Source organism: Zea mays, chromosome 3 (genome assembly GCF_902167145.1).
Source record: "Zea mays cultivar B73 chromosome 3, Zm-B73-REFERENCE-NAM-5.0, whole genome shotgun sequence".
Classification (NCBI taxonomy): domain Eukaryota; kingdom Viridiplantae; phylum Streptophyta; class Magnoliopsida; order Poales; family Poaceae; genus Zea; species Zea mays.
In genome coordinates this window covers 80,779,631-80,797,248 of record NC_050098.1, presented here as the reverse complement: position 1 = coordinate 80,797,248, position 17,618 = coordinate 80,779,631, and the positions used below count along the sequence as shown (strand labels likewise).

General features: G+C 53.7%; 1 protein-coding gene across 2 annotated transcripts in view; it reads right to left on the bottom strand.

The window, feature by feature from the left end:
• The window catches only part of LOC100193023 (uncharacterized), a 47,697-nt gene that overhangs the window by 22,999 nt on the left and 7,080 nt on the right, over positions 1-17,618 (bottom strand). The gene's annotated exons all lie outside the window — the stretch shown is intronic.

The following is a 17,618-nucleotide window of genomic DNA, read 5'->3' as shown; positions in this document are numbered from 1 at the left end:
GAAGGATAAGTTCCCAATTCTGAGTACCATGTTCTGGTCCATTTTGGACCCTTTCTTTCCTTCTTCATATAATGATGCACACCTATCCTGCGTTGCGCATTCGAGAAAAAAAAGTTCCCATATCTGGTCAACCACGAGCTGCTGGACAAGCTCAAGGGGGCGCACTTCTTCACCAAGCTGGACCTCCACAACGGCTATCACCAGGTGTTGATGCGCCCGGAGGCCATCGCCATGACAGCGTTCTGGACGCACCATGGCAACTTCGAGTTTTTGATCATGGCGTTCAGGCTCACGAATACCCCCTCCACCTTCCAGACGCTGATGAACAACGTGTTGCACGTCTACCTCCGACGTTTCGTGTGCTGGTGCTCTTTGACGACATCCTCATCTACAGCAGCACATGGGTCGAACACCTACAACATGTTCGACTAGTCCTCCTGAGGCAGCACAAGCTGGTTGTCAAGCAAAGCAAGTGCTCCTTTGGCGCACCATCAATCTCCTACCTCGGGCACATCTTCGATGGCGGCGTGTCCATGGACCCGAACAAGGTGGAGGCCATCTAAGTCTGGTCATGCCCTACGAAGGTCAAGGGTTTACGTGGCTTCATTGGACTCGTGGGTTACTACCGCAAATTCATTCAAAATTTTGATCTAGTTGTCCACCCACTCAAACAGCTGCTGAAGGAGTCCTACCTTTGGGATGTCGCCACCGATCAGGCCTTCAACGCCCTCAAGCAGGCCTTGGTCGCCAACCGCACCCTGCAACTAGCAGACTTCGGCGCAACATTCATCGTCAACTATGACCCATCTGGTACAGGCTTCAGCGTTGTGCTACATCAAGATGACGGCCCCATTGCGTTCTATGGCCAACCTATCGCACCACAACACGCCAAGTTGGTCGTCTATGAGAGGGAGCATATTGGGATGGTTAAAGCAGTACAACACTAGCGTCCAAACCTCTGGACAAGCCCCTTTGTGGTGCGGACAGACCACTACGCACTGAAGTGCCTACTCGATTAGCGTCTCTCCACCATCCCACGGCACGCCTAGGAGCAAATTGTTTGGCTATGATTTTTTCATGGAATATCTGTCTGGCAAATCCAACACGACCGCTGACGCGCCGTCTCGACGGGATGAAGAATCTACCATGGTGTTGGCAATATCCAACCCCACTTTCTTGATCTACGACGACCTCCGCCGCGAGATGACCAAGCAAGAAGACGAACCGTGGATGGCATCGTTCATGTCGGGCGCATCTTCACACCATTCTCGTCCGCCCTATGGCCCACTATCATTGCAATGGCTCGCAAGACGGTACATGAGGGCGTCCAGAAGACTCTGCATTGTCTATGCGCCTCGTTCTATAATGTCCACACCGCCAAGTTCGTCAAAGACTATGTAAGAGTTGTATTGTTTGTCAGCGCAACAAGTCTGGGCTGTAAGTAGCAAACTCTTACTCTCATTGATAGGATGACCCCAAGAGTTGGGGCAATTTTTCTGGTTTTATTTCTCATGCAGTGACATGCCAACCTGAGGGGTTTAGGGTTACATATTTATAGCTGGCCAAGGCAGCCAAGCATATGTTGAGATGCTAGTCTAAGATTCTGTTCTAAAAGATGTTGTCCTCTAAGATGCTAGTCTAAGATGTTGTCCTTCCACATGTAGAAGACCACAAAAAGAGCCACAAAGACTTATTCCATCATTATCCCCCTCAGTCTTGTGCAGCGTCTTGTGGGAAAGTTGGACCAACCCAGACCTAGACCAAAGCTCAAGGTGATGGAATAAGTCATGTGGTCTTCGTGTGGACGACAGCATCTCTGTTTTGTGGTGTGGAGGACAGTCCGCACAGCATCTCTGTTGTAGGACAGCAGCAGCAGCAGCAGTCTTTTGACTGTTGTAGGACAGCAGCAGCAGCAGTCTTTTGACTGCTGTAGGACATCAGCAGCAGTCTTTTTGAGTGTTGTAGGACAGTAGCAGCAGCAGTCTTTTTTACTGCACTTTAGCATCTAGAGGACAGCACTTGTGTGCTGTAGTAGCATCTAGAGGACACCACCTGTGTGCTGCAGTAGCATCTAGAGGACAGCACCTTTGTGCTGCCGTGTGTAGTGTAGTATGTAGTGCAGCCCCTAGGGCTATAAATATGTCTCCAACCCTTCTAAGGGTATGCCATTTTGAGTAGTGTGTGAGAAATAAATCGAAAATTGCTCCAACTCGTAGTGTCATCCTCTCGATGAGAGTAAGAGTCACATTGCTTACAATAGGTATCGGAGCCAGACTATCCTGCAGCCTAAACATTTCTTGCTCATCTCCTTCCCGCGCCTGTACCCATACTCAGTCAGCAGCAAGATCTCCAGTTGTTGCTTCCTCGACTGCTTGGACGAGCAGCCTTTCGTCTAAGACAGCCTCTTCCACACCCCTCACTAGCACACCATGTCTCTACGCTTGGTGAGTTCGAGTGCACGGCGCTAGCAGGAGGCCGAGGTCGCCGAGGCACAAGAACGCGAGCGAGCAGCAGCGGCGGCTGCAGCGACAGCGGCGAGGGCAGCACGACTGGCGGCCGCGGAACTGGCAGCAGCGAAAGAGGAAGTAGAAGCAGCGGAGGCGGCGGATGCTGCACGTGCGGCGGCGGCAGAGCTTGAGGCTTTGCGCGGCAGTAGCGCTGGCAGCTCTGTTTCCAGCGACGGCAGCACCAACGACGAGCTCAGGCTGGCAAGGGAGGCAGTGCAAGAGCAGGCGGCACAATGGGCAGCCGCGCACCCTCATGGGGGGCGCGCGGCGGTAGCCCAGATAGGCTCAGATGCGCCGACGGCGCTCCGAGCAAGAACGCACGTGGCGGCAGCCCAGATGGGAACGGACACGCTGACGGTGCTCCCGGTGGTGGCGGCCGGGTCGACGGAGATCGCGGCCTCTACAGGCGGCGCGTCTCTCCCTCCCCGGATCGATACCATGGTCATCGCGGGGTCCAGGCCATTGTCAGGGACATCGGTCCCGGCAGTGGGTGGCCTACCCACACCAAGACCAACTACGTCGAGTGGGCCGCGGTGATGAGGGTACGGCTCTAGGTTCGCCACATGTGGGAAGCAGTTCGGTACGGCAACGTCGACTACTACGAGGATCGACGGGCGCTAGATGCCCTCGTTGCTGCAATCCCGTCCAAGATGCAGTTTTCGCTTTCCCGAAAGCGGACTACCAATGAGGCCTGAGACGCCATCGCTGCGATCCGCATTGGCAGCGACCGTGCCCGCAAGACCACAACCACACTGCAGGCACTTCGCAAGGAGTGAGAGAACCTGGCCTTCAAGCCAGGTGAGGATGTTGATGACTTTACTCTCCGCCTCAACACTCTGTTGCAGAAGATGGTGTGGTTCGGCGACGACACCTACGATGAGAAGAGAGCTGTCGAGAAGCTCTTCTGTTGCATCCCCGAGAAGTATAAGCGGATCGCTCGCTCAATCGAGTCTCTGCTAGACCTCTCCACGATGACGATCAAAGAAGCAATAGGTCGTCTCAAGATCGTCGACGACGACGAACCACAGGCCCTTTCTGGGGAGAGGCGGTGGTGACAGCGGTCTACATCCTCAATCGCTCGCCCACCAAGGCACTCAACGGGATGACACCGTATGAGGCTTGGCATGGGCGCAAGCCGACGATCTCACCTACGGGTCTTCGGCTGCCTCGCGTTCACCAAGGAACTTGGCCACATCAGCAAACTCGACGACAGAAGCACCCCGAGGGTGTACATTGGCTGCTTGGAGGGCTCGAAGGCCTACCGCATCCTTGACCCAGGAATGTTGTGTGTGCGCACGGCGCCCGACATAGTGTTCGACGAAGGGCGAGGATGGACCTGGGACAAGGCGGTGTACGACGGCACGACACCGACGTACGACGACTTCACCATCAAGTACGTCCACATTAAGGGAGGCGGGGGAGTAGGCAACTCTTCTCCGAGCAGGTCTACCCCAGCCCCAAGTATCCACCGACTCCAGCACCACGCTCTCTAGCTTCGGCTACAACGAGCTCTTTGCCACCACACAATCCAGCCACAACTCCGGCTACAATGAGCTCTTCGTCACCACGTAGTCCAGCACCGAAGATACCCTCTCCGGGAACGTCATCTTCGACGCCAGCCCATGTCGAGCACGACCCGGTGGAGCTCGTGACCTCGCTTTCCCACGACGAGGAGCGTGTCGATGCGTGCTACGACGGCGAGCCGTTGCGGTATCATACGGTGGAGGGTCTTCTCATCGACCCGTCGGTGCGGGGCCTGGCATCTCGCAATCTGGCGAGAGAGTTGCATCTTGCATGCGACGATGGCGAGCCTCGGTCTTTCGCGGAGGCAGAGAAACATGCGGCTTGGCGTGCCGCGATGCAGTCGGAGATGGACGCGGTTGAGACGAACCGCACCTAGGAACTCAGTGATCTCCCTCATGGTCATCGCGCGATCACCCTTAAGTGGGTGTTCAAACTGAAGAGGGATGAAGCCGGCGCCATCGTCAAGCACAAGGCTCGCTTGGTGGCACGCGATTTCTTACAGCAGAAGGGGATCGACTTCGACGATGCTTTCGCCCCCCGTGGCATGGATGGAATCCGTGCGACTCCTCCTTACGCTGGCAGCCCAGAAAGTCTAGCACGTTCATCACATGGACGTCAAGTCGGTGTTTCTTAACGACGACTTAAAGGAGGAGGTCTACGTACACCAGCCGTCAGGTTTTCCGATCCCTAGCAAGGAGGGCAAGGTGTTGCGTCTACGCAAGGCCCTCTACGACTTGCGACAGGCACCGAGGGCATGGAATGCCAAGCCGGATTCCACGCTCAAGAGGATGGGCTTCATGCCAAGCCCGCATGAGGCGGCCATCTATCGGCGGGGCAATGGGGGAAATGCCATGCTTGTGGGTGTCTACGTCGAGGACTTCGTGATCACCGGCGCCAAGGATGCAGAGGTGGCGGGGTTTAAGGAAGAGATGAAGGCCACCTTCCAGATGAGTGACCTGTGATGGAATAAGTCATGTGGTCTTCGTGTGGAGGACAACATCTCTGCTACAGCATGTGGACGACAACATTGCGGAGGACAGCATCTCTGCAGCACAGCAGCATCAGGCAGCACAGTAGCAGCAGTGCAGTTTTTTTGACTACACTGTGGCAGCAGCAGCAGGAGCAGTGCAGTCTTTTGACTGCACTTTAGCATCTAGATGACAACACCTGTGTGCTGCAGTGTGTAGTGTAGTGTGTAGTGTATTCTAGTGCAGTCCCTAGGGCTATAAATATGTCCCCAACCCTTCTAAGGGTATAGCATTGTGTAGTGTTTGAGAAAATAAACAGAAAATCGCACCAACTCATAGTGTCATCATTTCGATGAGAGTAAGAGTCATGTTGCTTACAATTGGTATCGGAGCCAGGTTGTCTTGTAGCCTAAACATCTCTTGCTCATCTCCTTCCCGCGCCTCTCCCTATATTCAGTCAACAGCAAGAGCTCCAACTGTTCCTTCCTCTCCTGCTCGGACGAGCAGCCTTTCATCTGAGAGAGCCTCTTCCACACGCAGCGACCCCTCGCTAGCACACCATGTCTCAACGCTCGATCACTTCGAGTGCGCGGCGCCAGCAGGAGGCCGAGGTCGCCACGGCACATGAACGCGAGCGAGCAGCAACGGCTACTACAGCGGCGAGGGCAGCACGACTAGCGGCTGCGGAACTAGCAGCAGCGAGAGCGAAAGTAGAAGCAGCGGAGGCGGCGGATGCTGCCCGTGCGGCGGCGGCAAAGCTCGAGGCTCTGCGCGACAGTAGCGTCAGCAGCTCTGTTTCCGACGACGGCAGCACCAACGACGAGCTCAGGCTGCCAAGGGAGGCAGTGCAAGAGCAGGCGGCTCAATGGGTAGCCGCGCACCCCCATGGGGGCACGCGCGGCGGCAGCCTAGATAGACGCAGACGCGCTGACGGCGCTCCGGGCGAGAATGCACGCGGCGGCAGCCTAGATGGGCGCGGACGCGCCGATGGTGCACCCGGTGGCAGCGACCGGGTCGACGGAGATCGCGGCCTCTACAGGCGGTGCGGCTCTCCCTACCCGGATCGGTACCATGGTCACCATGGGTCCAGGCCGTTGTCAGGGACATCGGTCCCGGCGGTGGGTGGCCTAACCTCACCAAGACCAACAACGTCGAGTGGGCCGCGGTGATGAGGGTACGGCTCCAGGTTCGCCACATGTGGGAAGCAGTTCGGTACGGCGACGTCGACTACTACGAGAATCGACAGGCGCTAGATGCCCTCATTGCTGCAGTCCTGTCCAAGATGCAGTTTTCGGTTTCCTAGAAGCGGACTGCCAAGGAAGCCTGGGACGCCATCGCTGTGACCCGCATCGGCAGCGACCGTGCCCGCAAGACCACACTGCAGGCACTTCGCAAGGAGTGGGAGAACCTGGCCTTCAAGCCAGGTGAGGATGTTGATGACTTTGCTCTTCGCCTCAACACTCTGTTGCAGAAAATGGTGTTGTTCGGCGACGACACCTACAATGAGGAGAGAGTCGTCGAGAAGCTCTTCCGTTGCATCCTCGAGAAGTACAAGCAGATCGCTCGCTCAATCGAGTCTCTACTAGACCTCTCCACGATGACGAACGAAGAAGCGATTGGTCGTCTCAAGGTCGTCGACGGCAACGAACCACAGGCCCTCTCTGGGCCTATCACCATCAGCGGGAAGCTACATCTCACTCGGGAGCAGTGGGAGGCCTGCCAGGGTGTGACAAGAAGAAGGGAGAGTCCTCGACACGGGGCCGCAAACGCGGCAAGCCGCGCAAGACGCGCGGAGGCGCCCAGGCCAGAGCGCGAGGACAAGCTGAGGGTGGTGCCCGCGGAGGCGCCAAAGGCGACGCCGTCGGCAACAAGAAGCCGGCACGAGAAGACGGTTGTCACAACAGTGGCAAGCTTGGCCACAGGGCCAGGAAATGTCGACACCCACGACGCGGACAGGCCAACGTCGCACAGGCGGAGGCGAAGGAGGAAGCTCTGCTCCTAGCACACGCAAGCATCGAGCTACCTCCAGCGGCACCGGCCGCAGCGGCACTCCACCTTGATGAGTCGAAAGCACGTGCTTTCCTCGGCGACAGCTCCAGCAACGACATGATCGAAGGATGGTGCCTCGACACCGGCGCCACTCATCACATGACCGGCCAACGAGAGTTCTTCACCGAGCTCGACTCTAGTGTCCGAGGCTCCGTCAAGTTTTGGGACACCTCCGGCGTAGAGATCAAGGGTGCCGGCTCAGTTGTCTTCACCGCCGCGTCTGGTGAGCACAAGTTGCTCACTGGAGTCTACTACATCCCTGCGTTGAGGAACTCTATCACCAGCTTGGGACAGCTGGATGAGAACGGTTCGGGCGTGGAGGTCGAGCAAGGAGTCATGAGGATCTGGGACCCCTCTCGTCGCCTTCTTGCCAAAGTACGCAGGAGTCCAAATCGGCTTTACATCCTCAACGTAAAGGTGGCACAACCTTGCTACCTTGCTGCTCGTCGGGACGACGGTGCATGGTAGTGGCACGAGCGTTTCAGGCATCTTAACTTCGAGGCCCTGAAGCGGCTCAGTGCCAAGGAGATGGTACGAGGCCTGCCGTGCCTTAACCATGTGGAGCAATTCTGCGATGTCCGCGTGTTGACAAAGCAGAGACGACTCCCCTTTCCCCAGCAGTCGAGCTTTCGAGCCAAGGAGAGGCTCGATCTCGTGCATGGGGACTTGTGTGGTCCGGTGACACCTGCCACACCAGGAGGACGACGCTACTTTTGCTGCTCGTCGACGACCTCTCTCGCTACATGTGGGCGATGGTCCTTGGCAGCAAGGGAGAGGTTGCGAACGCCATCAAGCGTGTGCAGGTCGCTGCGGAGATGGAGTGCTGCCGCAAGCTGCGCGTGCTGCGCACCGACAACGGTGGTGAATTCACGACGGCTGAGTTCGCGTCGTACTGCGCGGATGAGGGCGTTCAGTGCCACTACTCCGCGTCGTACAGCCCGCAGCAGAACGACGTCGCCGAGCGACGCAACCAGACGGTTGTGGGGATGGCTCGGGCTCTCCTCAAGCAAAGGGGAATGTCGGTTGTCTTCCGGGGAGAGGAGGTGGTGACAGCGGTCTACATCCTCAACCGCTCGCCCACCAAGGCACTCAACGGGATGACACTGTATGAGGCTTGGCATGGGCGCAAGCCGGCGGTCTCTCACCTACAGGTCTTCGGCTGCCTCGTGTTCACCAAGGAGCTTGGCCACATCGGCAAGCTCAACGACAGGAGCACCCAGGGGTATTCATTGTCTATGCAGAGGGCTCGAAGGCCTACAACATCCTTGACCCAAGAACAATGTGTGTGCACACGGCGCGCGACGTAGTGTTCGACGAAGGGCGAGGATGGGCCTGGGACAAGGCAGTGGACGACGGCACGACTCCGACGTACGACGACTTCACCATCGAGTACGTCCAATTTGAGGGAGCTCGGGGAGTAGGCGACCCTTCTCCGAGTACGCCTACCCCAGCCCCCAAGTCTCCACCGACTCCAGCGCCACGCTTTCCAGCTCCGGCTACAACGAGCTCTTCGCCACCACGCAATCCAGCCACGACTCTGTCTACAGCGAGCTCTTCGTCACCACGTACTCCAGCAGTGACGGTTCCCTCTCTGGGAACGTCCTCTCCAACGCCAGCTCGTGTCGAGCACGACCCACGTGACTCCGCTCTCCCACGACGAGGAGCGCGTCGACGCGTGCTACGACGGCGAGCCATTGCGGTATCGAAAGGTGGAGGGCCTTCTCATCGACCCGTCAATGCCGGGCCCAGCGTCTCGCATTCTAGAGGGAGAGTTGCATCTTGCATGCGACGATGGTGAGCCTCGGTCTTTCGTGGAGGCCGAGGAACACGTTGCTTGGCGTGCCACGATGCAGTTGGAGATGGACGCGGTTGAGACGAACCGCACCTAGGAGCTCGCTGATCTCCCTCATGGTCATCGCGCGATCACCCTTAAGTGGGTGTTCAAACTGAAGAGGGATTAAGCCGGCTCCATCGTCAAGCATAAGGCTTGCTTGGTGGACGCGGTTTCTTATAGCAGGAGGGGATCGACTTCGACGATGCTTTCGCCCACGTGGCAAGGATGGAATCCGTGCGACTCCTCCTTGCGCTATCAGCCCAGAAGGGCTGGCACGTTCATCACATGGACGTCAAGTCGACGTTTCTTAACGGCGACTTAAAGGAGGAGGTCTACGTACACCAGCCGCCAGGATTTGTGACCCCTGGCAAGGAGGGCAAGGTGTTGCGCACTTGCGCCTGCACAAGGCCCTCTACGGCTTGCGACAGGCACCGAGGACGTGGAATGCCAAGCTAGATTCCACACTCAAGAGGATGGGCTTCATGCCAAGCCCGCATGAGGCGGCCATCTATCGGTGGGGCAATGGAGAACATGCCCTGCTGGTGGGTGTCTACGTCGACGATTTGGTGGTCACCGACGCCAAGGATGCAGAGGTGGCGGCGTTTAAGGAAGAGATGAAGACCACCTTCCAGATGAGTGAGTTGGGGCATCTCTCCTTCTACCTGGGGATTGAGGTGCACCAGAGTGACTCTGGGATCACACTTCGCCAGACCGCCTACGCCAAGCGCATTGTTGAGCTGGCTGGGCTCACTAATTGCAACCCAGCTCTCACCCCGATGGAGGAGAGCCTGAAGCTGAGCCGTGACCGCATGACGGAGAAGGTGGACGCTACTCAGTATTGGCGCCTTGTGGGGAGCCTTCGCTACCTCGTCCACACACGACCGGATCTGGCATACTCCGTCGGCTACGTTCGTCGATTCCTGCAGCGACCGACGACGGAGCACGAGCAGGCTGTGAAGAGGATCGTCCACTATGTTGCGGGGACTCTTGACCACGATCTCTACTACCCGAGGTGCCCTGGGGAGGCACACCTTGTCGGGTACAGCGACAGCGACCACGCCGGCGACATCGACACCAGCAAAAGCATAAGCGGGATCCTCTTCTTCCTCGACAAGTGCCACATCAGCTGGCAGTCGATCAAGCAGCAGGTGGTGGCCATGTCCAGCTGCGAGGCTGAGTACATAGCGGCCTCCACCGCTTCAACTCAATTGCTCTGGCTGGCTACACTGCTCGGTGATCTCCTCGGGAGAGACACGGCAGCAATGGAACTCAGTGTGGTGGACAGCCAGTCTGCATTGGCGTTGGCCAAGAACCCCGTGTTCCATGAACGGAGCAAGCACATCCAGGTGAGGTACCACTTCATCCGTGACTGTTTGGCAGAAGGGAGCATTAAGGCGCGCTACATCAACACCAAGGATCAGCTTGCGAACCTGCTCACCAAGCACCTTGGGAGGATCAAATTCCTTGAGCTTTGTTCTATGTCCGGGATGGCTAAACTTTCCCACAAGACGACGCACAAGGCTTAGGGGGAGAATGATGGAATAAGTCATGTTGTCTTCGTGTGAAGGACAACATCTCTGCTACAGCATGTGGAGGACAACATTGTGGAGGACAGCATCTCTGCAGCACAGCTAGCAGTCTTTTGACTGTTGTAGTGTGGCAGCAGCAGCAGTGCAGTTTTTTTACTGCACTTTAGCATCTAGAGGACAGCACCTATGTGATGCAGTGTGTAGTGTATTCTAGTGCAGCCCCTAGGGCTATAAATATGTGTCTCCAACCCTTCTAAGGGTATGGCATTGTGTAGTGTTTGAGAAAATAAACAGAAAATCGCCCCAACTCAGTGTCATCCTCTAGATGAGAGTAAGAGTCTTGTTGCTTACAACCTGGGGCATCTCTCCTATCTAGGGATTGAGGTGCACCAGGGTGACTCTGGGATCACACTTCGCCAGACGGCCTATGCCAAGCGCATTGTGGAGCTGACTGGCTCGGCTCACCAATTGCAACCCAGCTCTCACTCCGATGGAGGAGAGGCTGAAGTTGAGTCACGACAGCACGACAGAGGAGGTGGACGTTACACAGTATCGGCGTCTTGTGGGGAGCCTTCGCTACCTCGTCCACACACGGCCGGACTTGGCATACTCCGTCGGCTACGTTAGTCGGTTCCTGCAGCGACCGACGACGAAGCACGAGCAGGCTGTGAAGAGGATCGACTGCCATGTTGCGGGAACTGTCGAGCACGGTCTCTACTACCTAAGACACCCTGGGGAGGCACACCTTGTCGGGTACAGCGACCACGTCGGCGACATCGACACCAGCAAGAGCACAAGCGGGATCCTCTTCTTACTCGGCTAGTGCTCCATCAGTTGGCAATCGATCAAGCAACAGGTGGTGGCCATGTCCAGCTGCGAGGCCGAATACATAGCGGCCTCCACCACTTCAACTCAGGCAATCTGGCTTGCTCGCCTGCTCGGTGATCTTCTCGGGAGAGTTGCTGGAGCGGTGGAACTCCGGGTGGACAGCCAGTCCACTCTAACGTTGGCCAAGAACCCCATGTTTAATGAACGAAGCAAGCACATCCGGGTGATACCACTTCATCCGTGATTGTTTGGAAGAAAGGAACATCAAGGCGCGTTACATCAACACCAAGGATCAGCTTGCGGACCTGCTCACCAAGCCCCTTGGGAGGATCAAGTTCCTTGAGCTTTGTTCCAGGTCCGGGATGGCTCAACTTTCCCACAAGACAACGCACAAGACTTAGGGGAGAATGATAGAATAAGTCATGTGGCCTTCGTGTGGAGGACAGCATCTTTGTTTTGTGGTGTGGAGGACAGTCCGCACGGCATCTCTACTGTAGGACAGCAGCAACAGCAGTCTTTTGACTGTTGTAGGAGCAGCAGCAGCAGTCTTTTGACTGTTGTAGGACGGCAACAGCAGCGATCTTTTGACTGCTATAGGACAGCAGCAGCAGCAGTCTTTTTTACTGCATTTTAGCATCTAGAGGACAGCACCTTTATGCTGCAGTGTGTAGTGTAGTATGTAGTGCAGCACCTAGGGCTATAAATATATGTCCCCAACCCTTCTAAGAGTATAGCATTTTGAGTAGTGTGTGAGAAATAAATCGAAAATTGCCTCAACTCGTAGTGTCATCCTCTCAATGAGAGCAAGAGTCTCATTACTTACACAAGGAACTTGATCCTCCCAAGGGGCTTGGTTAGCAGGTCCGCAAGCTAGTCCTTGGCGCTGATGTAGCGGGACTTGATGCTTCCTTCCACCAAACTGTCTCGAATGAAATGATACCTCACCCGAATGTGCTTACTCCGTTCATGGAAAACGGGGTTCTTTGCTAGAGCCAATGCGGATTGGTTGTCCACCCTGCGTTCCACCACTCCAGTGTCTCTACCGAGGAGATCAGCAAGCAGTCGAGCAAGCCAAAGCGTCTAAGTCGAAGCGATGGAGGCCGCTTTGTACTCGGCCTCGCAGTTGGACATGGCCACCACATGCTACTTGACCGACTGCAAGTTAACGAGACACTTGTCGAGAAAGAGAACCTCACACGTGCTCTTGCTGGTATCGATGTCGTCGACATGATCAATGTCGCTATACCCAACAAGGTGTGCCTCCCTAGGGCCCCTAGGGTAGTAGAGACCGTGGTCGAGAGTCCCCGCGACATAGTAGATGATCCTCTTCACAGCCTGTTGGTGTTGTGTCGTCAGTCGCTGCAGGAACCGACTGATGTAGCCGACGGAGAATGACAAGTTCGGTCGTGTGTGGACGAGGTAGCGAAGGCTCCCCACAAGACGTCGGTACTGTGTAGCGTCCACTTCCTCCATCGTGTTATCGCTAGAGATGGCAATGGGTACCCGAAACCCGATGGATTTATACCCCATTAGGGTACGGGTTTGGGTCAATTTTCATACCCATGGGTTTGTTAATGGGCATAAATCTATACTCGACAGGTTCATAGGTACGGGTTTGTTCCTACAGTACCCAAACCCGTGAACCCGTGGGTTTTTTAACCACGACCAAACCTAGTGCATATTGTCATTTTATTTTATAAACGAACAACAAACTTGTTATCTCCCTATTAACTTCCTATTTTTTATCAAATGGTGAATGCATAAGTAGTTGGTGAGAGTGTTGCTTGCTTGCTATTATAGTTTTTACTACCGTTATATATGCGGTGGATGGATAACTTAGTGCAAGGTCACTTGATTATACAACTTATTATTTGTATTTCATTCTCTCTACTAATTAATTTTTATACCAAATCATGAACTCGGAATTTTGGACCATGATCTCATTAATCATTACGATACTTTATTGATTATGAGAAGAACAAGCATATTGGAGATAAAACCCGCGGGTAACCTGTAGGCACTTGCTAACCCGATGGGTACGGGTTTGGGCAAAATTTCAAACCCGTCATGGGTACGGGTTTTTTTAATGGGTATAGATATTTTTCACGGGCACGGGTTTGGGATAGCAAAACACGGCGGGTTTGTACCTGTTGCCATCTCTAGCTGTCGCGGCTCAATTTCGGCCTCTCCTCCATTGGAGTGAGAGCTAGGTTGCAGTCGGTGAGCCTAGCCAGCTCAACAACGTGCTTGACGTAGGCGGTGTGTCGAAGCGCGATCCCAAAGTTGCCCTGGTGCACCTCGATCCCTAGGTAGGAGAGACGCCTCAGGTCACTCATCTGGAAGGTGACCTTCATCTCTTCCTTGAATGATGTCACCTCCTCATCCTTAGTGCCGGTGATCACCAAGTCGTCGACGTAGACACCCACCAGCAGGACGTTTCCTTCATTGCCCCACTAGTAGATCGCCACCTCGTGTGGGCTTGGCCTGAAACCCATCCCCACGAGGGCAGAGTCCAACATGGCATTCCACACGCCTGTCGTAAGCCATAGAGGGCCTTCCGCGAGCGCGACACCCTGCCCTTCCTTGTCGGGGATCGCAAATCCTAGCGATTGATGCACATAGACCTCCTCAAGTCGTCGTTAAGGAGCACTGACTTGACGTCCATGTGGTGAACACGCAATCATTCCTGAGCTGCCAGCGCAAGGAGTGGCACAGTTTCCATCCATGCCACGGGGGCAAAGGCATCGTCGAAGTGGACGTGCTCGGAGGGGTGACCGTCGGTGCTGAAGTGTGTGGTGTCGAAGAGCCCTATGCAGCTGAAGTTGTGGCTGGAGAGCGAGGCGCTGGGTTTTAAAGTCGGCTAGTCGACTCTAGTCGCCTGAGCACCGATAAGGTGACTAATCACGATTAGTCGTCGATTTGCTCGATTAGTCGTTTCCTAGTCGTCCTATAGTCGTCTATTTGCTCGATTAGTCGAGCCTAGTCGACTCCTAGTCGTCTTATAGTCGTCTAACTATAACAAGACCATATGTATAAATATATATATATATATATATATCAATATATGTAGCTATAGCAGTACTGCAATACAGCAGTAGATTATAGCTAAAGCGGGACAACAATATATTATAGTTGTGGCAGAACAACAGACTCTGAAAGTCTAAACTCTAAAAGTTTGAACTGTGAACTCAAAAGCCTGAACTATGTTCTCTAAACTCCAAAGTCTGAACTATGAATTTCTGATTTCCGAAATTCAGAACAGACTCTAAACTAGTTCACTCTGAAGAAGTCTGATGGAGGAGGCGGAGTCGATCAGTGGAGGACGGACGTGCGCAGGAGGGTGGACTCTGGTGGAGGCCTGGAGCAGAGGCGTGTGCCACAACTGGAGGGGATCGGCTTGAGTAGAGGCCTCTGCTGCAGCCACGCGCTGGAGCAGAAGGGGCGTAGCCGGAGCCGAGGGGCACAGTCACACGCTGGAGAAGAGCTACAGAGGGTGCGCAGCTGCGCGCTAGAGAAGGAACGACGGCTACTATGGTATAGGTAGGGCAGCACAGGTTTTCTACTTTCTGCAGAGATGGTAGGCCGCTCGTCGGCCCATAGAACAAAGGACGAATTAGTGGCCCAAGAAAGGCACTAGCTAGTCAGACATAACCCCTAATCAGGCGACTAATCGCAATTAGTCATTGACTAGGACGACTAATCGCTTCCTAGTCGCCCTAGTCGAGTCAAAGCCCCTAATCGTGCTTACTCCGACGATAAGGCCGACTAATCGCGATTAGGCGGACGACTTTAAAACCCCGCGCTGGAGTGGGTGGAGGCTCGGGGACTAGGGTAGACATACTCGGTGAAGAGTCGCCTACTCCCCCAGCTCCTACTGTGTCGCCTGCTCTTGTTGCTTCCCTCGCCAGCCTTAGCTTGTCATTAGTGCCATTGTCGGCAAAAACAGAGTTGTTGGTGCTACTGTCGTATAGAGCCTCGAGCTCTGCTGCTGCCGCACGTGCTACATGACCTACATCTGCCACGCTGCTGCTTCTACTTCCGCCATTGTTGCTACTAGTTCCACCACCGCTAGCCTTGCCACCCTTGTTGCCGTCGCTACAATCAGTGTCGTTGCTTGCTCGCATTCCTCTGTCGCGGCGACCTCGGCCTCCTGTCGGTGCCGCGCACTCGAGGCAACCGAGAGCTGAGACTGTCCTTCGTACATGGCATGCTAGTGAGTATTTATAATCTCTCATCTTATCTTATTTAACTTTCATCTGGATATCTATCCCTTATCTAATGACAGTAACCAACTCCTATCTAATAACTATCTTCTTATCTAATGATAACTTGGGCCTTAAGACTCCCGATCACAGCGCCTCTAATAGTGCAAGTCGGTCATAACAGCAGTTGTTGGCCAACTGAGAGGTTGATTTATTGATGTCATTGTAAGAATGGTGGATGGTCAAGAAACTAAAGACAAGATTGATGCTCAATCCTTAGACTGTGAAGCTCTTAGAGGAGAGGCCTTCTCAAACAAAATGGCCAAGAACAACCTTGAGACAATGCCCACCTAAGTGATGTTTTTCTTGTAATTGCAGCAGGTTTTATACATTAGCAACTAAATTCCAGCAAGTCTAGTTCCTAATATATGTTGTATTTCACATTTGGCAATCAAGTTGAATGGTGGCGTTCGTATGGAGGGCGTGCTATTGAGATTCAAAGGTGTGCTAGGCGTATTGTTGATCTTTGCGCTTCATCATCCGATTGTGAGAGAAACTGGAGTAGATTTGAGTTTGTGAGTATTGTTGTCTTTGTCTAATTGTTTAATTCTCACCTTGTGTACAGAATTTCAGCCAACAAATTATTTTTTGTTTGTTGTTTTTTATTATTCTTTTGTAGATCCATACAAAGAAACGAAATAGGTTGCCTGCATAAGAGATTGAATGATATTGTCTATGTTTCCTACAACCGAAGGATGAAGACTAGGTTTCACATAAGGCGTGAGAAGGGAAAGGTTTTGACCCTTTGGTCATTGAAGAGTTCGATTGGGATAAAAAAAATTCGAACAACGCAGGAGAGCTGCGTGTCGTTTCATTAAGAAAAGAGAAACAAATACACAGAGATGAAAGAGACCTCCCTGAACACACAACACACTAACACAACTCCTCTAGAGAACTAAAACAACAACACGACCACGACCACACACTAGTTAGCACCCAGCTGAGGGGTCTGTGCATTCCTTAAGAGGAGGTCTTGCAGACCAGCGGCCCTGGCTAGGCACCACAAATGGCCCTCGGCAGCCACTTGAGAGAGGACAGATTGCACATGAGGTTGGGCGCCATCAAACACGCAGGCATTCCTATGCTTCCACAACATCCATGTGACCAGGACCACTAAGGAGTTGAAAGTTGAAAACCTTCCTCAAATTCTTGGCAAGGGAAGCCACTGCTCTACTCCACTAGGAACAGAAGCGGCTTGAGGAGTTGGGGCGGTGGGGCCACATCCAGTCCGAGTTCTCTCAAGAACCAAGTACAAACCTCCCTAGAAAGTACACAAGCTGCGAGAATGTGGTTGATGGTCTCCTCTGCCTGGTCACAGAAGGGACAGGCAATCGATTGGGATAATGAGTGGGCCGATTCCTCCTATGTGCAGTCTCAAGGTGCTCGTGGGTTTGACTGTGGTGAGAATGAGAATGGCCTTACATAGGAACTTGTTGATCAAGCTATGGGTGCATCAAGCTCGCTGCGAGGACGAAATCTTCCAAGGAATGCCAACAAGCGTGCAAGAGTTTCACACTCAAGGTTTGAAAAAGATTCTGGTTCAGCCAATGAAGGAAGAGGAGGACAAAGATCCACATGATGATGTTGATGTGACTGATTCTGAAGATACACATGCACCCAATGGCTCAAATGTTGGTGGAGAAAACAATGAGGCTGCTCCAGATGAGTTCGAAGATGGATATTGACTCATTGAAAGTTGGCTGATTTCAGATTTGCAGCTAACATACTTTTGTGCCGTGCTTCACTGCTTGTGCACTTAAGCTTTTGATTGTTCTATGTCGCTAAGTCATTATGGGGCTGGACTGCTACTAAGTATGCCACTAAGACTAGCATATGTTGTAATGTGGACGTGCACCTGCTGTGTGCCTGACTGCTTGTGCTTGCTTGCTGCTGCTATTTTATTCCCACCAATGTATTGTGGGTTTAATTTGATATACCTTACTTGCTGGCTGCTGCTGCTATTTTATGCCTTACTTGCTGTTTTGCTATGTAAATATTCGTATGTGAATGTAGCTTGCAGCTTGAAAGAAAAGAAGAGAGGTTGGGTCTTTGGTAAGATAACCATATTTACATAGCAAAACAAATTTATCATTTCATTACACATTGATGACAAGCTA